This window comes from Arachis ipaensis, chromosome B06, assembly GCF_000816755.2.
Source record: "Arachis ipaensis cultivar K30076 chromosome B06, Araip1.1, whole genome shotgun sequence".
NCBI lineage: Eukaryota > Viridiplantae > Streptophyta > Magnoliopsida > Fabales > Fabaceae > Arachis > Arachis ipaensis.
In genome coordinates, this window is record NC_029790.2 from 136,121,787 (window position 1) to 136,122,217 (window position 431).

Genomic DNA, 431 nt, shown 5'->3' on the forward strand with positions numbered 1-431 from the left:
TTAGGGTCCAAGGATGATAAAGTTAAACATATAATTTTATAGTGTCACAAAATAACTTCACCTTTATTATCTTTTAATATCACAATAATGATTTATTGTTACTTAGTTTGTTTTCTTAATTACTTATGAATAAATTGAGCTTAATTTAGGTTGCGTTTGTTTTTGAGAATATGACAAGACAAGACACTGAGAATAGGATAGGACAAGATACTGATGGACAGAGACATAAAATTTTATGTTCTTATATTCTATTTGATGATAAACTAAAACAAATTATGAAAATCTAATTTATTTTCATTTATTTTCTTTCAAAAAATTTGAGATGAAAAATATAATAATAAAAAATATAATTATGAAAAATCAACAAGAATAATGAAAAAAAAAATAAAAAATAAGTTGTGTCTCTTGTTAATGTCTCTGTGTCCTATCAG